This window comes from Rutilus rutilus (assembly GCF_951802725.1).
Source record: "Rutilus rutilus genome assembly, chromosome: 11".
Lineage (NCBI taxonomy): Eukaryota > Metazoa > Chordata > Actinopteri > Cypriniformes > Leuciscidae > Rutilus > Rutilus rutilus.
In genome coordinates this window covers 17,865,643-17,876,058 of record NC_140216.1, presented here as the reverse complement: position 1 = coordinate 17,876,058, position 10,416 = coordinate 17,865,643, and positions in this window count along the sequence as shown.

The window sequence follows — 10,416 nt, the reverse complement described above, 5'->3', positions numbered from 1 at the left end:
AAACCAGCCATGTATTGGGCATTTCTTGCAGACCACCTTCCTTGATCTTTGAACACCCCGGGTTGCAGTTAGTTTGCAATGTCCACCCAGATGTTTTGTTTTTCCTTATTTGTATGGTGTCCTTTAAATTTGTTAAAAATAACATCTTTGTTTCGCTCTATCTCCTCTAAAATTAGGCCTACATTAATTTAATATTTTTTGTTCATTCATTTTGTCAGTAGGCTATCTCCGCCTGAATGTAGACTTTAGACTTGTTAGAGTCTAAGGCTAATCCACAGATGACGATTATTAGGTTAAACCTAATAATTAAGGCTAAACGTTCAGAATACGATTCCATATAAGGTTATATTTCAGCACTTCGCAAATGGACAGCGACTCTTAAGTAGCACGTAAAACGCGTTCTCGCGCGTTCATGTTAAGTGCATTTTTGGGAAACGCTCGTGGAATTGCTGCGAGCGTTCGTAACCTTGCACATAGAGAGCGCTCTTTAGAGCTAAAAGATACATCATTATCGGGAAACCCGGCCCTGGCAGCGCCAGCGCGTTCTTGTCTCCCTCCTTCATTTTACAGTCGAATGGTGGCTAGAACGGCTCCAGGTTCAAAGGTCAATACGGAATGGATTAATCTGCATTATTTTTTTTAATGCGTTATTTTTTCTCAGATTAATTAATCGAAATTAACGCGTTATTTTGACAGCCCTAAAATAAATATATTTGATTACACCAACAAAGCAAATTTTTAAATGAGTAAAAAATAGCCCCTTAAGCCAAAGTATGCTTAAGTTTTTACATGTCCGCTAGGGTATCCTTACAGTGCGCGATGTGATGTAAATTTCGACATCATCATAGTATGTGAATACTGTATGTGTGCAGACTGTTTTTTTGACCGCACATAATTTGCACACTCAGTTCACACATAGCTGTTCGTTGGCACAAATATCTAATCAGCCAATCACATAGCATCAACTTTATGCATTTAGGCATGTAGACATGGGGTGCATCTCAATCAGCTCTCTATCTTCCTAAGTAATGAATCAGTATATTGTGTACACAAATGTGGGCACTGGTAAATAAGGACCCTGGCACACTACACATTGAGACACTGATGACTCTATTTCCGACAACATGACTTGTACAACTTCCTCATTGTACAACAACACTACTGGTATTAATGTACAACAGCAGAATTGATATCTTTTTTACAATTTTACATGTTATTTAATGTACATTATGATAAATACTTTTTTTGTTACATAGTGCAACATTTCAGCCATAAATAAATTATAAATGTAAACTAGATTATGTTCTTTACCTGTCTAGTAATGCATGTTTATGCTGAAATATAATGAAATGATGGTAAAATATCTATTGCGTGTCTTTGTGTAGTGAGTTGGCTCACGTGATTTATGTTTCCTGCTTCAGAACTTCTGTTAAAGTCCCCGTGAACTGGAAGTTGCAAACAACTTTTCTCCAGTGTTGTGACGTATTTCCAAGTGAAACGAAATATTGAACAGAGGGCAGGGTTTTACTTTAGCGCTCCTCCTCTCCATCTCTGCTCATAGCAGACTAACGGTTTGAGGCGAGTGGTTAAGCGTTTTCAACCCAAGCCGTCAAACTGACGTCATCAAACTGACGTTCCAGACCGGAAGTAACTTTTCAGATTTTGATTAAAGATTACCACAGCAAACAATTTGTTTCTGTGTATTAACTTGCACGGATTAATTGTTCACCACAAGACTAGTAATATGCGCTAACAAAGTAAATAGGGTAAATTTTGATTTCATGTCGACTTTAAAGGTATTGCGGAGGATTTTCTTTTTCCGGGTGGATCATCAAGACTATTGGTCCTCCTAGTTGTCAATCATTCTGGTGATATGTTTACGTAAGGCCGTCGTACGTGCTCGTCCCTAGGTAGGTTTCGCTTTCTGCGCATGCGCACTTTCGGGTGTATGTGTGTGGTGAGCTACGGTTTCAGCCATTCATTGAAGCTCGCCCGTTCTCACCGGGTTTTTTCTAAATGTCTGAGGGTCGCAAGAGAAAAAGTGTCTACGAATTGTATGACAAGAAGAGAAAGGCCTCTGAAGAAAGAAACAAGACCAGAGTGTTTTTGGGAGAATATTTCACACGCTGGTGTGTGCTAAAAGCACCACTGATGCCTCAGTCGCGAAGTTTCTACTCGACAGGTAAAGGAAAGTAGGCTTGTATGAGCCATGCCAACAGCAACTTGTAAACAGAGCGTGCACGAGGAGAACTAGGCTTGTGCATGCTCTCTCGTGCACACGTTTAATAGGCGTTCTCTCTCGGGAGCAGGTAGAGTGTTGCGCATGTGCATTTTTTCAAAAAGTGGAGAGGGCGGTTCTTTTCTAAAATTCGGGAAAATCCTCCGCTATACCTTTAAGGGAACATAGTAAGCATCCATGCTCCCTTGGTTTACAAGGCGCATTGTGGGACTTTTTATACTGTAAACAATTATATGATCGATAAGTTATGTTTTTACATTGCTTTAACTCATCAAAATAAGTGTTCAACTTTTTTGCGATTGAGACACCCCCAAAAATTGTCCGACTCCCTGATCGGTGCCCTGACTACTGAACTAAAGACCTGATGAGACACCCCTGAACACATTTTGCATGGTCAAAATGATCTGCTGAAGTTCAAACTGAGCATCTGAATGGTGATTTAAGTTACTTTATAAAACAGATAGTTCCAATCCTTGATTCTGATTGGTCAAAAGCTGTGTTTTATTCACGATAAAACACGGCTATGATCGCTTCACCCAACGGTTCTATGTATCACTACACAACACCCCTAGCAACCACTATAGCAACTTAAACACATGTTTGATCTCATTGATATTGTTCATTGAATCTATAGAGTATTGTGAGAGATCGAGTAAGCAAGTGTACCTGCATTTACAGTAGACATAGCGTTTTCTTTTCGGTCAGTCCTATATAGGCTACATAATAAAAAAATCTGTTTGATTGTCCACAGCGGTATCTTGTCCTTAACAGTTAAGGGTTTTTCCCGTGCTTATTGTCATCTATCAGTTGCGTCTTCCTTCTCCGTGATCATAGGTTTGAGTCCTTTCAATGTAAAAGTCTTCTCTACTGACTGACTCACTCATAAAGACAGTCTTTGCCGCCATTTATTGGCGAAATAATGTATGTAACTTATGTTGCTGATTACAGTCGGGGACTATTTTTTCCAGCGGAAGGCAGGCTTTTAGTGATTTACATTATATATTTTTCGGTTTTAATAATTGTATTGTGTGGTAACCGTTTTATAAAAGCAAAGTTGCAAAAAAAAGCAAAGTTGCAGGCAGTCCGCTTCGTCTCATGCCTAACAACGCCCTTCAGCGTGACTTATTCACGATACAGCACAGCCTCTTGTACCTTATTGCTTACTTGAACATGGTATGGTTGTTGATGCCAGACGGGCTGGTTCTGCTGGTCTTTCAGAAACTGCTGAACTACTGGAATTTTCACAAACAACAATCTCTAAGGTTTACAGAGAATGGTCCAAAACAATATCCAGTGTGTGGCAGTTTTGTGGACGAAAGTGCCTTGTTGATGCCAGAGGTCAGAGGAGAATGGCCAGGGCTGCGTTTCCCAAAAACATCGTAAGCCTAAGTTGATCATAGAACAATTGCCAACAAAGGTCTCTACGATCAACTTAGGCTTACGATGCACAGCGCAGCGCAGACTGATTTCGAGCTGATAGAAAAGCAACAGTAACTCAAATAACCTCTCGTTACAACCGAGGTATGCAGAGGATTCAACAACATTTTGAACCCTGAAGCAGATGGGCTACAGCAGCAGAAGACCACATCCGGGTGTCACATGTCATCTAAGAACAGGAAACTGTGGCTACATTTCACATGGGCTCAGCAAAATTGGGCAATAAGATTGGCAAAACGTTGCTTGGTCTGAAGAGTCAGAATTTGGCATAAACAACATAAAAAACATGGATCCATCCTGCCTTGCATCAACAGTTCAGGCTGGTGGTGGTGTTGTAATGGTGTTGGGGATATTTTCTTGGCACACTTTGGGCCCCTTAGAACCAAATGAGCATTGTTTAAATGCCATCATGACAATGAGTTCACTATACTCAAATGCCCTCCACAGTGAAGTGTACTTTGGCCTTTAAGTTAACAGTCAGAGGTTACCAGTTTTTACAGTGTATCTTTGCATGGTAACCTGCATTTTTGCCAAAACTAGTCACTACCTCTTCGAGCAAGTAGGACATTTTGTTGATTGCTCGGTTTCTATGTCTGCACCATCATCCTGGGTATCTACACCCACAATGAAATATGATTGGTCCAAAATCCAGCTCCTCATAAGTGTACATGAAACATCAAGTATCTTCTGATTGGTTGTGATTGTGTCACGTTGTGCTGCGGCTTCTCATTCAGAGATAAATTGCTTGTTATTGGACTCTGGTTATGACATGTTATACTGTCTGTTTAGGACATAGTATTTGGCAACGTAAGTATCCACAGCATTCTCAGCATTGTAAATGGGTACTATAGTGGGCATTCATTTAAATGTGTAGGCATTAGTCTTCTTATATGACCGTTTTTCAATTTTAGTTCATCTACTGTCATGGCAACAGTTTGAAGAGAGTCTTGCGCAAGTTAGCACTCACATTGGTAAATGTTCAAATGTTTTAATGGAGTAGACAAAGATAACATTTTAACATGACTTAGTGTGAAAAAAAGCTTACTACCTTTTCTCTGTAAAGTTATGTAATTTTACAACTCTGTTGCCATGACAACTTAATGCCTAAATCCTAAGACAACCATGACAACTTTTATCACAATGAATGTAAACAATTTTATAAAATTATAAGCAGGCTGGATTTTAAAACATATTAAATCCCCATTTACAACCATTTAAAATGTTTCATCACAATGTTTCATTCATTTATATAATACGAAGGACAAGTTGAAATGATTGTTGTTGCAATAAACATTATGCCACATTAATTAATTTAATGTTTACTACTAAAACCTCTAAATGAAAATAATGTAGCACTCTACAGCAGATTACTTTTTATGAAACTGTGTTGAGTAATGTTTCTTGAAAGCGTTTTGCAACTGAACTCTTTCTGATCAGAGTCCAGCGTTCCCTTCACTAAGCGCTGTGTCATAACCAGCCTCTGACCTACAGTACATGAACACTGAATGCCAGATGTAGATCCAGGACAAGAGCCAGTCTTGCCCAGCGCTGAACACACACACACACACACACACACACACACACACACACACACACACACACACACACACACACACACACACACACACACACACACACACACACACACACACACACACACACACACACACACATCCACACACACACACACACACACACACACACACACACACACATGCACAAACACAGCGTGAGCCAGGGTGGAGAGAAAGGAGGAAAAAAGAAAGAGCAAACAAATCATGGGGTGGGGAAACCACATTCCTTGAGTGCTATGAATAGCTAATGGGATCATGGGGGGAGAAACGCGAACCTGCTTTGAGGCAAGGAGAGAAACGTCTAGTGTACTTGCATAGAGGAGACCTTGCATAGAATAGACCATACTGGCATAACCCAGAAAAGCAGCTTTAAAGATAAGATTTTAATGTCTTGTCTGGGCCTTGAACCTTTTTAAGTTCATTTAAGTTTCATCTTGGTTTCAACAAGCAACCAATAACTTTTGGACCATTTTTCAATCAATTTTGCGCAAATACTGCAGCAGGTGTCAACATGGAGGTGTTGGTTTAATTTAACTGAACTGAACTGAGTGGTCACTAAAAACTGCCTTACTCACGGATTATATCATGTTTCACGTCATTTCAAATGAATTTAGATTCTGAACAAAAATTATTTATAAGTGGGTGAGTTGTTTACTGTGTGTTAGTCCATCCATTTCCACTAGTTTGGCCCATTTAAGTCGAATTAGAGACACCATAGGTGGCCATTATCGCATTGACAGTGCAATCAGCTCGTCATGGAGATGTAGAGCCATTGCCTCCTTTCACCCATATTTCACAATTAGCCCTCTTGTGAGAACCCAGACACCAAAACACATATGAAGAACTTATAATGATGAACAGTAATGAACCTACAACAACAACAAAAAAGAAAGAAAAAAAGTAAGTTCAAGCCCTTTTTAATCTCAGCCAAAAACAAAAGATCCGATACAAGTTATTTATTTTGGTGGAAGATTATGAAAACAAACTTTTTTCTTCTGAATAAAGTGCAATGAGTAATCATTCATGGTAATATTAATACAAAATATCAGAGTGAATTTTGAGAGTAAGTAGGGTCAGTTTAATGTTAACTTTAAGGCTGCATGCTTTATATGCTGAATGTATGTGCATCTCCCTACGCACGGACAACCACAACATCTGTGAGCATTTTAAAACCCAACCAAACTCAACCAAAGCCAACCAAAATTAGATTGCATGGGTTGCCATCGTAGATGAGCATGTTGTTGTCATACAAATCACCCTGTAGAATGGGTGGTGATGTGATATTGAAATGGTGTGGTGTGTTGTTTTGGTTGGAATTGCTTTAGAATGAGAATGTCGATGAGCTCAGTAAGCTCACATGGCTGTGTTAAGTCTTAAGGTGTTTGTTTTAAAGGGATAGTTCACCCAAAAACAAAATAAAATCTGTCATCATTTACTCATCCTCATGTCATTCCACCCACAACATTTTTCTTGTTCTCTGGAACATAAAATAAATTTTTTCCTGAATGTTTGCTTTGACGGACTGTTTCAAAATCCAGAAAGGAACTTCAAGTGAGCTTTGTTTTGGCCTGATTTTATTTCAAATGACATTATGCCAGTTTGTTCTTCAATTTGGCTTTAAGTACATTGGGGCCTTAAAGGGATAGTTCACCAAAAAAATTTAATTAGCCCATGATTTACTCACCCTCAAGTCATCCAAGGTGTATATGACATTCTTCTTTTAGACGAATACAATCAGAGTTATATTAAAAAATGTCCTGGCTCTTCAAAGCTTTCAAGTTTTGTTTTCTTGTTTTCATATCTTCAAATGGCAGTGAATAACCATTTCTGTTTTGAAGTCCGTAAAAGTGCATCTTTCCATCATAAAATAAAGGTGGGTTAATAAAGGTTTTTGTAAGAAAAAAACAATGTTTTTTTATTTCACTGATGTCAAACCATACCTTCCAGATTTTTAGTGCCAAATTTGAATAGCTTGCTGAAATATCCAAAACAAAACCAGTATGAATTCCATGTTGGTCCAGGCAGGTTTATGCTGGTTAGAGCTGGTATAGTGCTGGTATAGCTGCACCAAAGTAGCATCCCATGCTGGTCCCAGCATGCAAAACACACCTTATGCTGGTGACCAGCAATGCTGATTTTTTTCAGCAGGGGAGGTAAACATTTTTAGCAGATAAAAACTTAAATTTCTGTTCTGGTCTGTTCCTCACACAGTGTTATTGTATGGCTTCAAAAGACTTGTAATATAGTGTTCAATACTTATGGACTACTTTTATGAATTAAATAAGATTGATTATGCTTAGAAAAGATCAATGTCAACATTGTGCCTAATGTTTCCTTTTGTATTCACCTGGGGGTAAGTAAATTATATTTTCATTTTTGGTTGAACTGTCACTGCATAAGCTTCATCAAGCACTGGATAGTCAGGAGTTTAGAGGCCAGTCTTGGGAAGGTAGACTCATGGGGGGAGGTGTCAATGACCGCCAAATGGAACAAGTGAAGCAAAACATGACTTTAACACCACGAGACACAGGCATGCAGAGCATCACCCCTCCCCCTTGCTTTTCATTCCCTTGTTATGTGTCTTTTTCCTTTTTGTCCTTTCTCCTAATCACAAACGAACCAAATGTGCACACACACTGGTGTGTGAATCAAATGCATATGATGAGTCATTCACACAACAGGCATAAACATTCATAAAACTACAAACACATGGACACACACGATCACGCGAGCACAGACATGACCTGATCCTGGTTACCTGAAGCCACAGGTGAGAGGCTCCACCCCATGAACTGATAAACACATGGGGTGTGGAGAGATCTTTGTACACAACGCATTATGCATTGGAGATAATGTAGGCTGGTGTGTGTACATGTGTTAACTAGCAAAAAGGAGTATGTACAGATTGGCTAGCTCAACCTGTTACCAAAACTGAGCTGAATAAGAAAATCATCAATTACCCATGTTACCACAAAATACTAGCATAGCAGGATTGCCTTAGATAAGAAACATACTTTACATTGTTGTACATATGTAGTTGTTGTTGTTCAGGTAACTACAATAGCTATAAACATGTTTATACAATACATCTTGCTCAGCAAGATCCTCTTCAAACTGTTAACATATAGTTAAGCTGACATTAGTCGTTTTGAAAAAGAAAACTGACCAAAAGACAGTTTATGCTATTATCAGCTAGATCACCCCTACCTCTGGCACATACGCTAGTGTATTTACGATAGTGTCCGTTTTTCCACTGTCGGGCCAGTGCGAGTTAGGAATAACAACATGCTGGGCAGGGCCAATAGCTTTGGACCTCGAGCACCAAGGCCAAAATCAAGTCGTGCCAGTGGCCTCGCAGCGCTACCCTGTAGTTATTATAAATGTGTTATTTATTCATTTTAATTTATTAATTTATTTTATACATTTAGAAAACTATTGATAAAATATCATGTTTATATCACATTTCTTTAGAAAGAATGATCATTTCTATTTATTTTCCATTACATGATGCGATCTGAGGAGGTTTCGGCGATCTCACTCTGGGTGCTTCTCAATACTCAAATTGATGCTTCTCGTTTCATCGCTCCTACGTCCTCCAGCCCGTGACCCAGAACCCAATCGTACTCAGCCACCTTGAAAGACATCTCAACCCTTTTACACAGGTGTATCCTTCCCTCGCTTCTTAAAGGGGTGGGGCAAAGACGTGAGGAAAGGAAGCGAAGGATGGAAACGTTGGTGCACAAATAACAAACGAGAGGCCTACTGTTACGTTACGCACTACTGTTATCCTATATATATATATATATATATATATATATATATATTCAGCCAGAACAACAGAGGGTGCCCAAAGACAGAAAACAGGAGTTATTAGGATTAGGATTAGTTCACTTTCAAATAAAAATTTCCAAGATGTCCATGTCTTTCTTTCTTCAGTCGAAAAGAAATTAAGGTTTTTGAGGAAAACATTCCAGGATTTTTCTCCATATAATGGACTTCAATGGCAACCAACAGTTTGAAGGTCCAAACGTCAGTCTCAATGCAGCTTCAAAGGCTCGACACAATCCCAGGTGAGAAATAAGGGTCTTATATAGCGAAACGATCGGTCATTTAAAAAAAAATATATATAATAATTATATACTTTTTAACCACAAATGCCCGTCTTGTACCATCTCTGAGATGTGCCACGCATTACGTCATATCACGTTGGAATTTGAAAAGGTCACGCATGACATCGTTAAACATCCAGGATATGCACATGTAAGGACCATTTTAAACAATAAACTGACACAAATACATATAAATATCTGTCATTCAACATACAATAACTTTGAACGGTCCTCCTACTCTTGCACTTGTAACTTGTAAACACTGGGTCGGTATTTCCGACTACGTCACGCATGACCTTTCCAATGTGATGACGTAATGCATGGCGCATCTCAGAGAGAAAATGACCGATCGTTTGCTGTATTCACACTTGATTATAAATTGAAGTGGTGTCAAAGCAGATCTTCTATAATGCATTCCTGTCTATAAAGTGCTAATTTTACTGCAACAGAGTCTGACGTAAGCATCCTGACGTACGCATAAATGAGAATTTCAGACAGGTGAGTATGGTTGTACTTTGGAAAACCAGTTTTCTTTATTCACACTTGATTTCAAACCGAACCAGTGTCAAAGTGGATCTTACACATACCTTTCTATCAGACGCTAACTCTAGTCTGACGTAACCATCCTTTGACCAATGAGCATTTCAGACATGTATATTATGAATTTATATCTATCTAATGCTCCATAAGAGCTACATCTTGGGTGTAAATTCTCCTAAAAAGGAATGTTTCTCCCTTTGAAATGATACTGAAAAGCTTTCCCTTTTTTGCAACCCCACTTTTTAAAAACCCACAATAGCCATCCTCAGATCACCACATTCCATGAAAAAAAAAAATTATTCATCTTTGTTTCCATAGCACTCTGCTCTCCACGTCCATCTCAGTGGGTTTCATTACTGACCTGTCAGTGTGCATGCTAAACACCAATATAAACACACAACCAAACAGCTGTGAAAATATTCATGATACTTTTTTTATGAAATGTCAGAGGGAGAGACTGAGAGAGGGAAAATATAGGCACTGTTATGGAAATGCTCTGCACACACCACCTGCAAAT